Source organism: Peromyscus californicus, unplaced genomic scaffold, assembly GCF_007827085.1.
Source record: "Peromyscus californicus insignis strain IS unplaced genomic scaffold, ASM782708v3 Scaffold_10__1_contigs__length_136768540, whole genome shotgun sequence".
Classification (NCBI taxonomy): domain Eukaryota; kingdom Metazoa; phylum Chordata; class Mammalia; order Rodentia; family Cricetidae; genus Peromyscus; species Peromyscus californicus.
In genome coordinates this window covers 83,331,848-83,346,471 of record NW_026294391.1, presented here as the reverse complement: position 1 = coordinate 83,346,471, position 14,624 = coordinate 83,331,848, and the positions used below count along the sequence as shown (strand labels likewise).

General features: G+C 41.8%; 1 protein-coding gene across 5 annotated transcripts in view; it reads left to right on the top strand.

Annotated features, from left to right (window-relative positions):
- Window positions 1-884: 884 nt before the first annotated feature.
- The window catches only part of Sytl4 (synaptotagmin like 4), a 50,932-nt gene continuing 37,192 nt past the window's right edge, over window positions 885-14,624 (top strand). For 4 of the 5 annotated variants that reach the window (XM_052735418.1, XM_052735403.1, XM_052735436.1 and 1 more), the window contains exon 1: window positions 885-1,011. The gene's annotated coding sequence lies outside the window, so the exon portion shown is untranslated. Of the gene's footprint in view, window positions 1,012-1,464; window positions 1,558-14,624 lie in introns of all 5 variants that reach the window. The other variant, XM_052735412.1, reaches the window with a different exon arrangement.

Here is a 14,624-nt window from a genome sequence, read left to right as displayed (position 1 = left end):
ACCTCCCCTGCAAAACTGTTTGTGAAAGAATCTCATTATTGTTCTAATTTGTTCTCTAGTTTCTTTTTCTTTTTCTTTTTTTTTTTTTTTTTTTGAGCTGAGAATCGAACCTAGGGCCTTGCGCTTAGCAAGCGCTCTACCACTGAGCTAAATCCCCAACCCCTGTTCTCTAGTGTCTAATGAGTTGAATATTTTAACCAATTGTGCCTTTGAGTGTGAATGTGTGAGTTTAATCTATAACCTTTGCCTAAAGGATACTTTTGTTTGCCTCAAAAAACAGAAGTCAATCTGAATGGCACATATATTAATATTTCCCCAAGTAATATTCAGGCTCCCTTTTCACTTTTTATCTCCTGACCCCTCTCCTGTTCCCCCTACTCCCTCTGATCTCTTTCTTTACCTAGCTAGTCACCTTTTCATTCTTTTTCAAATTTATTTAAGTTATTTATTTTTGAAGACCCAATCCGTTTCATCACGATTGCTTACAATGTCCTGGGTAATTATTTACAGGAGCAGGGGCTCCTTACCAATGCCTACACCACTGAAGAAGATATCTTTCCTTCCCCCAGAGAGACCCTTGTTTCCTTAGGAGCACTTCACAGTTGGACAACTTCTGGCTCGCTGAACAAAAAGGTAAGTGAACTCCCCCTCTTCCCCCATCATCTAAGAGTGTGGCCAGGGATAGACGTAAATGGCGGAGGAGGTGCATCCAGTAGGTCCTCAAAATCTGCTAACTCAGGAGGAAATTCCTCCAGTGCCTTAAGGCTTGGGTTCCCAGAACTCTCTTTGCTAGTTGGCCCTCAGCTAAAATATCCCTGCGCTCCGTGCGGCCCCTTTAAGAGGCCAGCTCCTCCCCCGCTCCAGGGAAAGTTGCAGCTTTTCCGCCTCCTGGGAGGGTGAGTAGGGCCGGCCGCCAGGGTTGCGGTCTTGGTCTCCTCGGAACTGGAGACCCTCCCTACCCTTCGGCACCCAGAGCTTTGGTCACCTAGTAGCACCTGTTGCAGGTGACAGGTAGGTGGCAGGCAGCTAGTGTCTGAGCGCCCCTCGCCCTCTGTCTGAGACTTCGAGGACCCCCAGCCCCGTGTCTCGCCCCCCCCCTCGGGGGGGTCATGTGCCCTGCTGTACCTTGTGTGTCCCTGTCCTCCGTCCCCAGCTGCCACACGGGCACCTCTGTCGTGTCCGCGTCTCGGGACCGCACCCCCACGCGGTGCCTCCAGTCTGCTCCGGGCGGTCCCTCCCTGCCACTTTTCCTTCTCTCGGGCTGCTTCTGCCGGGTTCTCTTGGACCGTGTCTCTGGGTGCTGCCTCTCCACAGGTACCTCTGACCCAGGGCGCCCAGGCTTTTTCCCGCCAGCCTTGGCCCCTCTGGAGAGCTAGCCGGGTGCGGGCTGGGACGGGCTTCTAGCAGAGCTGGATCCTCCTCGGACTTGGCGGCTAGTCACCTTTTTGTGACTGCTTCTCGCAGGGTTTGGCGGTCCAGCTCCTTCGGTGGCCCCTCGCTGTTTCTGAGACCTCCAGGCTTCTATGTTCCTAGCTTCGCCTTGTCTCTCCACCACAGGTACAGGCTAAAGGCCAGTTGACTGTGAGTTCTGCCTCAGTGGGTTCCCTTTGGGCTTGGGGCTGGAGACCCAGCTGTGTACTTTGGAGCTGAACTCCTTTATCATGCTCCCTTCAAGCAGGCTGGGGGATTGCTTCTGGCAGAAGGACACCAGTGTTCCCCCAGCCGGTAGCATTGGAGAAGATGGGGTTGGAGGAGAACTTGATGCCCAAGTAATTCGCTTAACATTCTGGTAGCTTAAAAAAGTGATGGGTTTTGCTTTAACCAACCCTTTTCCCCCCTCCTGTGCTGCAGCTTCAGGACCAGAGGACCTAGCATTCTAGAATACTGCTTCTAGCAGGATCAACACTGAGTCTTGTATATCTGTGGGAAAATTAGTCCCACTACATCCCTGGGTGCCCCACCCCACTTCCCCCCTTTCTGTTTTTGTTGTTTGAGACAGATTCTCATTTTAGCTCAGATTGGTCTGGAATTCATTTTGTGGACCAGGCTGGACTCACACTGGCTGGTAATTCTCTTGCCTCTACCTCCCAAAGTGCTGCCATTACAGGTATCACATCTGTTCTCCGCTTCTTCTTTTTTCACTGGATACCCTTCTGCTCTTTCAGCTTCATATCCCCACTATTCATAAATACATTGATATTAAGGAGTTAATGAACTAAAGTGTAAATTTACCCTGAAGTAGTGAAAACAGTGTTTAATGGAGAGAGCTGTGGCAATTTTTTTTTCTTGGTGTGTGTGTAAACACCTGCTGGAAATTGTAGTAGAAACCCCCCCCCCCACACACACACACACACAAAACTGGTTTGTGAGGCTCCATTTGGGTAGCTGATGAACACTGGTAACATGATTTAAGTTGCTACACCCTAGGTCAGAGTGGTGAACTTGAGCTTGGAGGTCTGTTCTGGGATTATTGGGCTGTGAGTGTATGAAGCATTCTGGTTGGTGTTCTCTGAGCACTTTACCTTCAAGGTTGGAACTGCTGTGATGATGGTACAGTGAATGGATGAAGTCAGGCATGGTGGTAAGTTCTCACATTATTTCAGACAAGTTGCATAGTAATTCCCTACAATAGGGGCTACAGTTCCCACCATGACAGGATGAAAAGGAGACTGAGAGGTTAAGTACAGTGTCCTAAAGTACAGTGTCCACATTCTGACAGTGGGACAGAGCTTGTGTGAAGCTCCTAAGTTTTTTGATCCTTGCTTTCATCTTAAATGCATTGTGGAGTTGAATCACCTCATTCATGTCTTAACTGAATTCATTTTAAACATAGAGCCAGTTGCATGCTGCTGTTGTTAAGTACCTACCCCTGAATGTGCCTGGATGAAGGAAACCTCCAAAGCTCTCAGCTCCATGGCAATGGTCTTGAAGTTAGGAGAGCATAGTCCTGGATTTTAGAGGTGTATGTCTAGATTCTAGGGATGGCCACCTGATTCAACTTCTTCCTTTCCTGGGAGAGACAAAGGTGTAGTAGTGGGTAAGTATTTGCCAGAAATATGCGTATGCAACAAAGCCACATCAGGTGGAGTGGTACTGTGCCCTTTCTATTTGTAGTTTAGGTAGAGATAGTTGGGAGAATATGTCTTCCTCAACCCCACCTCTGGAACTTAAACTATTGTTTTTCCTCTGGGAAACTAGCCATTCGTATCCCTCCCTTTTATGAATTCTTATTCACCTCTCAGGATCTAGCCAAAAGTCATTGCCTTTGAAACAACCTCATTGAACACACACTTCCTCCCTTCAAGCAGAATGGCTAGTTATACTATGTTTAAGGACTTTGTTTACACTTCAACAAAGGTCCGAATACTGCTCTGTTTTTCCATCTAGAAGCTTGTAATCTTTGTAAGGGCAGTAACTGAATCCTGAAGTACAAATATTTGTGCTAGGGATTGGGGATGCAATGTCTTCAAGAAGTGGTGAGATTGGAATAAGAAGAAACCATCCTGAGCTACTTGGAACCCACTGTAGGGGTTTGTTCATAAGTGTTGTACCTCTGTTGGGAGGCAGTTAACCCACTTAAAATTGTAACTCCTTCCCTAAACATTGTTTCTACCTCTTTCCTACATTTGTCTTGCTTATTGATTGTTTCACCTCCACCCCATAAGACAAAGGCCATGTGGAAAAGAATTACTGTCTTTTGTATTCAGTGATGGTCAATGGAAGCAGAGTTCTGAGCACATCATAGGGGTCATACTGATGTTGGTTGAATGAATGAGTGAATGGCATTGCCATTCTAGGAACTGGAACTCATTTGTACTTTCCTGAGCCTATAACCAAACCTTCTCAGTTTGCTACCGTATACATGAAAGGATGCCCAAGGTCCTCTTTTCACACAGCTTTCCTTCTGCTGTCTTTGTCCCTTTGAGATTCTGTTCCTGATAACAACTTTGACCTAGTTATAAATATTTCCTCTCTTTAATTTCTAATTTGTTGGAGACAGAGTCTCAGAATGTATCTTAGGCTGGCCTAGAACACACTGTGTATCCTAGTTGGCCTCAAATTGATTCTCCTGCCTCTGCCTCCTGAGTGCCAGGATTGAAGATGTGAACCAACCTGCCTGACTAGAGCCCCCTCTTTATGTTTAAGTCCAGCTCTGTGGGTGGAAATGTAAAGCTACCCCTCTCCTTGCTTCATTTTCCTAACAGTGGTTGAACTGGGAAGGGAGGTGTGAATTGGCAGATGTCCTGAGGCCTTTTAGGCATGTGGCAAAGCCAGTGAGAGGGTCCAGAAGGTGATTGCAACTGGGAAGTGATGAGCTCAAAAGAAGAAAAGATGCACAAATTAGGTGTCTAGTCTTATCGCCCTTGACCTTTGTAAAGTGTCGGTGATTATTGGGTTATGGACTGTGTGGAGAAGTTCCAGCAGAGTGCTGCTTTTACAGAACTCACCTAGTTGTGTACTGGTTCTCTATAGGATGAGGCAACAACTGTGTAGCAAAACAAAAGTGCTATTTTGTTTAAATGTAGTTTGAAGTATCCAGGCAGAAAAACTTGCAGAAGGCATGTGGTAACATTGAACTTGGAAGGAGCTAGGCCCTGGAGAAGGTAGTGAGAGTGAGTGTGTACTTCTCACCTTTTATTGTGTTGGCTTCTTTGAAATTTAAGTTTGCACAAATAACTGCTTAGGCTCTTTAAAACTTATCTCCCCAAGCATTGAACACTGGAGTGTCTCAGCCTGCAGACTTCTCCACCCAAAAACTTCTCAGAATTTCATCCAGCACCATAGCTGTAACATCTCTCTGGACACTCATCATTAATGTTTCTCTTCTGGGTCTTACTTCTATGCTGATGCCTCATGTTCTTAGTGACCTATTTGACATTTCTACATGTCATCTGATAGATACCTCAAGGGTAACATATCAAATGAGGATTATTGATTGCCCGAACATCCTTAACTCTTCATTCAGCTTCCTATGACTAAGAAAAAGGGTACCATTATCCATTTAGCCAATTGAACCAAGATTTTTGTCAGCTCACTGTTGATTTCTGTCTTCTTCTTAGCCCACTGTATACAGTGTTTGAACTCTTGCTGATCTCAGATTCAAACTATATCATGCATTCTTCCATATGCCTCCATCTCTGCCCCTGCCACCCTTGTCCAAATCACCATGAAGTTTCACTGAACATTCTTTTTTCTTCCCTGAGACAGGGTTTCTTTGTGTAGCTCTGGCTGTCCTGAAACTAGCTCTGTAGACCAGGCTGGCCCTGAACTCACAGAGATCCTTCTGCCTCTGCTTCCAAGTGCTGGGATTAAGGGTGTGTGCCACCACTGCCCAGCTTCACTGAACATTCTTATGCAATAGTCAAGTACATACAACTGTTTCCGTGGACTAGCTTTGTATAGGTGTGAGATATATCTGTGTGTGCACACATGTACTTGTGGTTGTGTATACAGAGGCCAGAGGAGGGCTTTAGGTGCCCAGCTCTAGAATTCCTGCCTTATTCCCTTGAACCAGAGTTTCTCACTGAATTTGGGGTTTGCCATGTCTTGGCAGCCAGTGAACCCCTGTCTTCCTGGTTCCACCTTCCCTGTCTATACCTGGGGTTTTACATGGGTTCTGGGGATCACACTCAGGTCATCATTAGAACTCTTATCCACTGAATCATCTTCCCAGTCCCTAGAAAATCATTCTAGTAAGTGACCTTCTGGGTGAGGGAGGTATTGATTGATGGACAAATAGTTTCACTTCAACTGGAGAGAATAGTTTTAGTCATTTATTGCACTGCATGTTGACCGCTGCTGATGAATGGTATATTCTTAAAAAAAAGAATAGGCTGAATCTTTCTATAATGTATACATAGATCAAAAAATTGATTCTATCACTTAAATACATGCAATTATTATCAATGGAAGACAAATTTTACAGATAGACAGACAGACAGACAGACACACACACACACACACATTTTAAAAATTGAGTAAGCAAGACCTAGTTGTCATCTCAGAGGGTTTAACCATTTACTCTCAAGAGTATTTTTTTACTTATGCCCTTTTTAAGGATGGGTGATCTTTTAAAAATATCTCTTTCATTTTTTCTATGGTAGAGATCAAACCCCATAGTCTTATGCATAGTAGGCAGGTACTCTACCAGTCAGCTCCACCCCGAGTCTGGGACAATGTGGAATTTGCACCGAAGAAGCTTGGCTGTGATGGGAAGGAGACAAGGCTCAGGGAATATCACGATATTAATTTTGTGCTGTTTTAAATCCAGGATAGAGAGAAGCCTATTTATGAGCATGTCACATATAGTTAGATGATACAGCATCCCTGAGGAAGCTGGGGGTGATGATTGAGCACAATGAAAGTGGAGAAAGTACCAGACTTAGAGAAAGGGAAATAGCTCTTTCATTGGGATGAGAGAGGGAGGGCAAAGCTAGTGATGCTGTGGAGGCTGGGATTCTAGGGTGGTCCTCCTACCAAGAGTGAGGAAGGGCTCCAGTGGCATCTGAGAAGGGTGAAAACAAGGGTGCAGCATCAAGATTATGCACACAGCATATTTACTGCAAATATGTACAACTTTGGTAAATTGTACCTCCATAAAGCTGCAAACAATTACTGTAGGTTGTTTCTACTTCAAGTCACAGAGGCTGGTTATATTTCTTTCCAGCATCATTCACCAGCCACAGGTCTGGAATCACTGTGGACAATCTACTTTGAGAGATTTGTCTAGATGGCTGCGTCAGAAAATGACAAGGTCAGAGATTAGACAATGCCAGCAAATGAAGAGTTGAAATGATAGATCATAGACAATCTCATGTCCTTGTCTGTCTCAAAGTACCTTGAACTCAAGGTATTTTAAAGAGATGGAAAACTCCTATGGTATCTGCACTATTTTGTGTTTGTAGCTTTTTTTTTTCAGTTTAGGTACCAGAAGTGCCTTGTTGTCTGTGTCTTTTAATGATTTCCAATGACATATCAGAAAGCATGGTTTTATCTGCTGAGGACCCACAGTGTGGTAGCTATGAGGACTTGCAATGCACTTGGAGCCCTGTATTGGGTCTGGCCATCCATACACTTGAGATGGAGTGGAGAGAGACACTATTTTTTTGGGGGGGAAACATTTCAGCAAGGAAGGCATGTGTTAAACAGTGTATCATAAAATTCATTGCAACTGGGAAAAGTTCTGTAAAGTTTAACTTTTGAAAAACCAGCTTGTTTTAACAGATTTTTACCAGTTTACATTCATCAAGAAAGTATGAAAATACCTTTTATGTCTTGTAAAAAGTTGAACATTGGGGCTGGAGAGAGGACTCAGTGGTTAGGAGAGCTTGCTGCTCTTCCAGAGGAGCTGAATCTGGTTCCCAGCACCCACGTTAGGCAGAGTATACATCAGCCACTCACCCACAAATACACATAAACAAAAAAAATCTTTAAAAAAAGAAGATCAGCATTGTCTTTCTGAATTTTTTTAATTGAAAACCAAACATTTTTTAAAACATTTATTGCCAGTATGAACCTTTTTCTTTTGGACATATCTTGACCATTTGATTTTCCCCCTTAAGGATTATCTGTTTGTATTCTCTGTCTATTGGCTGTTTTCCTCTTTTGTTTGATACCACTAACCATTCTTCTTTCCCTCCTTAAGAATGAAGAGCCCATGGCATCTTCTCCCAATATTTATAGCTATTACTGCTGTCTTATTTCAGTTTCTTTCTTATATAGCTTAGTGTGCTCAGAGATATGAGGATATTTTTATTACTTGACCCAGTAAGAGTTAAAATATAATTGTATTGCCTCTGCTTATCTTAATTCCTAGAGGGAATTTTTTTGTTTGTCTTTTTCTCCAGACATTGTTTGTGTGCCTATGTAAGATATTTCCATCTATTCATCCATCCTTTCCATCTCTTTATATTTATATGCTAAAAACACAAATGAACTCATAATATATACATTTTTACTTAATATCCTGCAGGAAGCTTTCAGCGTCAGTATATAGAACTGAGTTTTAAAACAGCTACGTAGTTTACTATTGTATGTATCACAACTAATCAGTTTTCTATTGATAGACTTTTTTTCTGCTACTTTAGACATTGTTCATTCCTGAATTTCTATCTCTGTCTCTCTCTCTATCTCATTCTTTCTCTCTCCCTCATTCCCCATCTGTCAATATGTCTGTCTTCCTGTCTTTCTATCACATTTTGAATGTTAGCTTAATAGTTTTTCCAAATGTAATAGTGCTATTAAAATGGTCAGTGCTGTTATATTAAAAATAGTCAGTGTTGCTAAGGACCAAAAGAATTCTAGGAAGCGAAGGACTAAGAATTGTCCATTGAATTTGGGGAGTTCCTGGATCTTTCCATCATAGAAGAAATTTTGGGGTGCTATGAGGTGGAAAGCTAGACTGATGAGTTGAGTAATAATTAGAGAGATGAGGAATTGAAGGTACTGAATATGTATAATTCTTTAGAGAAATTTTCTCTGATGAGCAGAGAAATTGTAACATCAGGAGAGGGGCTGAGATATAGGGAATTCACTTTTCAGTTAGTATCTCTGAAGGCTGATGAGAAGAAGGATGGTATAATTGATACAGCAAAGTCCTTATGCCTCATGGGAAGGGATCTGGAATTAGGTGGAGGTTCACCATAAGTGGACATACATGAGCATAATTTTCTAGATTTAGCAGCGAGAAGTTGTCTGTTGGCATTTATATTTCTCTATGATGAGAGAAGATGTAAGATCAGCCTCTTGGAGCAAGAGTTGAGGTAGACAAGGTTTGGGTTGAACATTAGAGTCACTCGAGCAATAGGTATTGTGGAGAATAGGAGGGCAAACCAGGTCCAGAGAAGCATATTTGTGGTGCCAAGCAGTGTTAAGGTGAGCTTGGTGATGAAGAATTCATGTGGATAATAATCTACCAGGGTGGTTCTTTTCTTCATTGGATCCCAGGAGCTCTCATGAAGGCATAAAAGTGCACAAGTGAGCTCAGATGGGTTAGGCTTTTTAAAAATCAGATATCTATAATGAAATTAGTGGTCAATGAAGACACTGACAAGAGGGCATTGGGAATAATAGAATCCAAACTGTCTAGGAAAGGAGGTGAAGACAGGAAAGAGCTGACCGGATGAAAGAGGGTTTGTGGAAGACTGTGCAGTGAGGCTGGGAGTAGGCATGGCTTGGGAGAGATGGCCGAGTGAACAAGATAGAAGGATAAGGTGTTAAATTCAGAGAGGAGTATTGAGTCAATGATATCAAAGGTGGAGAAGTTCTGGGCCATAAACTCTTGGGTGTGGTTGAATGATAAGTGGTATTTTTGTTGCCAGCTCATTCATTCAACAAATATTGATTGAGTGCATATTGTGGGTCAAGCAGCACTCTAGACACTGAAGGTACAGAGATGAACAAAATAAAGTTCCTTTTCTTCCCTCCCCATAATCTACAAAGTCCGTTCTCTCATACAGCTTACAATCCAGTAAAGGAGTTTATATATAGTTAAAAATTGGACATTTACAAAATAAGAGGACAACTTCATTGCTAAGCAGATTCCTCTATGTGTAATTCTACTTAGGACTAATAATAATACAAGAGCAAATATTTACATATGTGTGGCAAAGAAAGTACATCTAGATATTTTGAGTGCTTTACTTTTCTTAAATTAGACTTACTTTATTATGAGAATTCATATCTCTTCCCCTTTAGAACTTTTAAAGGTACTTTCATGTATCTTGTCAATTTTGAAAATAAAGAAATATACAACTCTACTTTGGACATTTTAGTGGTTGTAACTCTTTATTCTTTGTTTTTTTTAACTGTGAAAGCATTGCTTCTGCAGTACACCAGATACTGATAATGCATGTATTAATCTTGCACTAGGGATTTGAAGTAATGTGTCAAGTAATTATGGTTAAACAGTTTAGGAGGCAAGACAGACTTGCAGTAAGTTAATATATTACATTTATTCTTTATTTTGTAATTTCCCTACATTTTGTGTACAAATACTCACATATGTATTTATTAACATTTTACTTGAAAGAAATTTACACTTTAAAATGATCTGCCACATATGCAGCTCAGTTAAAGTTCAAATACAGGTTATTTGGTTGTGTTTAAGGTTTCTATGGCCATAGCTAGATCACAGCATCCCTAAAATTAAAAAGAAGTCAAATGCATGAAATCACAGCTAGGTGTGAACATGGACTGGATTAGTCATGAGCCATCATGATTTCTCATTTAAGAGGATGGCGTGGGTGCTTTTTAGGTGACGTGGCCTGCAAGAAACAGATGCCTGTTAGAGTTCAGTTTAGAAATCTCCACCATCTGTGACCCTGGCAAAAGAACAGGGTCTTCCCTGTGGGGGTTCAGCCTTATCAAAGCTTGTTGAGTAGAGAATGATAATGAAGTTACAAGGTGATAAGCTTTATTGAAAAATTACAGCCTGAACACACTTAACAACGAGTGTAAATGAATTAATTTTATAATATTCCTTTATTTGGGGGTATAGGGATGGGGTAAGTTGGAAAAAAAACCAAATTCAGGGCTTTGTGAATGGCTCGTCAATGCTGTTCTACTGAAATACACTCCTGGTTCTTGGATTTTTGAGACAGGATTTTCTTACATAGCCCAGACTGGCTTTAAACTCACAGTCTTGTTGCCTTGGTCTCCTGCTTGCTGGGATTCCAGGTACCCCCCCCCCCCCCCCCCCCCCCCATGCTGGACATTTTGAGTTTTGAAGACTCTCAGGCTGTTAAGGAAATGGATTTTAGTATAAAGGTGGTGGACTGGTTGGTCTTTCACCATTCAGCCTTATAGGCCCTTATGGAGTCTGCCTGGCTCACAGGAGAGGAAAATTTTCTAGTGCAGATTTTGAAAGTTAGAGAATTAAATAGGTTTTTCTTAATAGCTATTGCTTCTGTTGCCAGGTGGGACATTTGGACCCATGGTCTCATTTTTGACCCACAACCTCATTTTTATGAAATTTAATATTTCTGTGAACCACCTGTATGGAGAATTGCATCTAGGATTTGTGGTAGACTTAAGCCCTGAAAAGCATGGTCTTTTTTGAATGTGAGATCATGAAAATAAGGCCACATCCACATGTTCATGTATGCAGCTCTGAAAGAGCAGTGTGTAGAGTGGGATACATAGCTTCCTTTTAGAACTTACTATAGACTTGTATATAGTATCTGATGTGGAATTTTTCTCAAACCGCTTGTGAACAGTATGACGATTTTGAAAGTTAACTATGTAGATAGCAGCTGGTGAAAATTGTCCCCACATAGGATCATAAGAGGTACTGGAGGAAATTTCATCTTGGTTACGTTTGCTCCCCACATTGTGCTACCACTGTCCATTAGAAGAGATGTGGGGAGAGTGGGTATTTTCTTGTCTGTAGAGAAGTCAGTGGAATGAGAAAATAAGCCAGGCTGAGGGCCTCTTGAACATTGATCCATTAGTAGGTAATGACTTTAAAAACCTACCTCAAGTTCCCAGGCATAAAATGTCCCCCTTTCCAAATATCACTGTGCAGAACACTATTTCTAGACTATAAAGAGATGGTACAATGTAATGGCCGAGACCTTGGACTCTGGAACCAGACTGTCTCTTCCAGGTATATAACCTTGGGCAAGCTATTTGCTCAGTCTGTGTCTCACTTTCCTCCCTTGTAAAATGTACACAATATTTTAGAACCTGCCTCATGGCATGATTCTAAGAACTAAATAATGCCATGTGCAGAAAATGTTCAGAAAAGTGCCCGGTACAGAGCAAATATAGAAATGTACCTCCCCATGGGAGGCCTTATCTTTTTGTAGGAGGGAATGGGGGTGGGTTGGGAGGGGGAGACTGGGGGGTGGGAGGAGGAAAGAGGGGGAATCTTTGTTTTGTAAAATGAATAAAAAATTTTTCTTAATATAAAATAAAATAAAATAAAGAAATGTTAGCTGCTGTCACCTTCGACATGGTCATCACCCTAGTTGGTACATATCTTAAAATGGGCTAAAACTGCACCCCATCACAGCACATGCAAACCCCTTTTATAGGACCCATTTAGAGAAAAGATATTTGAGATCCTAAGCCTTCATGTAGAACTGTGAGCTAGTTGTGAATTTCTCACCATTAAGGAAAAACAGAAGACAACTTTGCCACTATAAAACTGTTGACAGCAGGCCTAGAGAGGTCAAGGCCTGCTGCATGTGTGAGGGGAGGTTGTGCTCCATGGATGAGCTGGTGGGAGGCGGGACTGCAGCTGAGCCCAGGTACTTACTGTGAAGCCTCACTTGCTCTTTGCTTTAGGACCATGGCTTTGAATCTCTTACTTTGTCTCCATTCCTGTTTTTCTTTTTTTTTTAATCCTAATTTAAAAATTTATGATATTTTTCTATGTTTTATGCATCTTTATAAGTCACTTTAAATCCTGTCTGGAACAGTGTATAAATAAATATCTTTAATACTGATCATATCTAATTACTAACATTTGCTTAATATTTATGCTTACCAGTCTACATCCATGCAGAGAGGTACGGGCAACTTTCCATCTGGGCAAGATTACTGATTAGATTTCTCAAATTTCATAGAAAGATGTCAAAACAGCCATATGCTCATATATTTTCCAAAGCATATGGTTAATAATAATTGAAACTAAGCAGCTAACAATATTGGGTTCTTATTCCAGGCCAGACACTATGCTATGCCTTTTACTCATGATGCGTATTTGAATCCTCACAGCCCCTGGAAGGACTTCTTATTGCCATTCTTTCAAGTGGGAAAACTGAGACTCAGAGGTCAAATAACTTTTGCAAAGTTCATTGAGATAAAATGTCATGAAGATACAGATTGAACATAGGCAGCCTGGTTTCAGACCCAGTGCTTTTAAGCACAGTTCTATGCTCTATTGTACTTAATTAGAAATCTAGTCCATCAGAACTCCAAGTCCTCATAGGAGAGGCTATTTCTGTGTTAGAGAACATTCGCAGGTCCTGCAGAGTTTACCTCCATGTTACCTTCGTCGTGTTCTCCTTTCCCTCTCTACTACTTCTGGGCTGTGAACTTGTTTCTTGTCATGTTCTCCCAGGATTTATGTCACACTCTTCTCAACTCAATAGTCTTCACAACCGTTTGAGTGCTCTAAAACGTCCTTGCCTTACCCGAAACACTTCAGCGTGTCGCATTGTCAAAAGCTAACTAGCCAAGCCTCTGTGCATAACGTGCCAAGCTCCCCAGACCTTCTGCCCCTTTAGCACCCTCCCTTTATAATTTGTCAGTCATTATCACTCTAGTGCTTGTTCTAGCTTGTGGTTTTATGCCTCCATGCTTTTTCCTCTTGATGGAAAGCCCTCGCTCTACTGGCAAACCAGCTGCTACCCATTAAACTTACATTTAGTTCATGTGCTCCTGCTGCTGATTCTCTGCCTCGTCCCCTTTTCTCCCCAGCTGAGTTAGAGGCTCCAACTTAATGTTCTCATGCTACCATATGTGTGCGTGCGTGACTGTATGTAATCAATTTTTAGACTTTAGAGACTTTATTAATTTTTAAATTGTTGAAAATTTTATATATGTATACAGTGTATTGTGATATTTACCCCATTATGGTCTGTTGTCCCTCTCCCACTCCTGCTGACCTCCTTCTTTTTCCACACTAGTTCCCCTCTTACTTTCATTTATTATTATTTTTTTTTTGGTACACATCTTGTGGCAGTAGCCACAGCTGCTGTGTGTAAATGATGGTAATGATTATATCATATCCAGAAGGTAAGTTTTCATAAAACTCTTCCCAATCCTCTGGCTCTTTCAACCTCTCTACCCCTTCTTCCAGGCCTCAGAGGCAGTGGCAGAGTTGTCCCATTTAGGGCTGAGCACTCAACATTCACTTCTCAGCACTTTGGAAACATACGGGTCTCTGCATTGACCATCACCAACTGCAAAAAGAAACTTCTCTGATCTGGGGTGAGAGTAGCACTAATCTATGGGTATAAACATAAATATTTAGGAGACAGTTTAGTTACACGTACATTTAACAAAATGTCAGTATTACATTTCTCACTAAAGCCTGGGGCCTCTCTAGTTACAGGCTTTTGATCAGGTTTACAGTAACAGGCATGTATTTCTTACCATGGAGCCGGCCTCAACTCTACCTAGAAAGTGGTTGGTTGTGCTCTAAATAGCCCTGCCACTGCTGCACTCACCTGGCAAGTCATTCTTGACTCACACAGGATTCCCAGCTGGGTAAGACCGTTGATGATTTTTCCCACCCGGAAGCCTACTTAGCACCTCCTAGCACCATTAATGCCATTAATGCTAGTTACTGGAGAGGAAGCTTCCAATTTAGTTCCAGCTTACTTATTCAAGTGCGTAGTTTCTTCAGTATCAGTGTCTTATCTGATTCTGCTCAGCAACCAAGAGCAATGACAACATTTGGGAGTACCTGTGGGGGCTCCTTGGACAGCAATTCGTGGGACGTTCTTCTGCATTTGGCCCTGGGATTTCATTTAAAAATACATGGCCTCTAAGAACAGCATTATGTACCCACTATGCATATATTCATTTCTTTGCTTACTTTTTTAAATGATTGTCTGTTCAAGTGTCTGCTTCTCTGACTGTGTGATCTTTGTGGGCATGAGCTATGCTTATTT